Here is a 234-nt window from a genome sequence, read left to right on the forward strand (position 1 = left end):
ACCATTAGCTTCTAAAATGATTTAGTAGTTAAAAATGTACCTATATATATATAACAACAATACAAATATAATATACAGTATCCTAGGCTGCCAAACCATCTCTGCTCAGAACTGTTTTTTGCGCACATGATAGATATCATTGATTTTAAATTTATACAGTCATCCAATTGTAGCCTACTGTACAGTAGAGCGACTTCCACTTATCAGCTTTCTTTTTTTTATTTAAAAAAAAAA

The sequence above is a fragment of the Acyrthosiphon pisum genome, chromosome A1 (assembly GCF_005508785.2).
Source record: "Acyrthosiphon pisum isolate AL4f chromosome A1, pea_aphid_22Mar2018_4r6ur, whole genome shotgun sequence".
NCBI classification, from domain to species: domain Eukaryota; kingdom Metazoa; phylum Arthropoda; class Insecta; order Hemiptera; family Aphididae; genus Acyrthosiphon; species Acyrthosiphon pisum.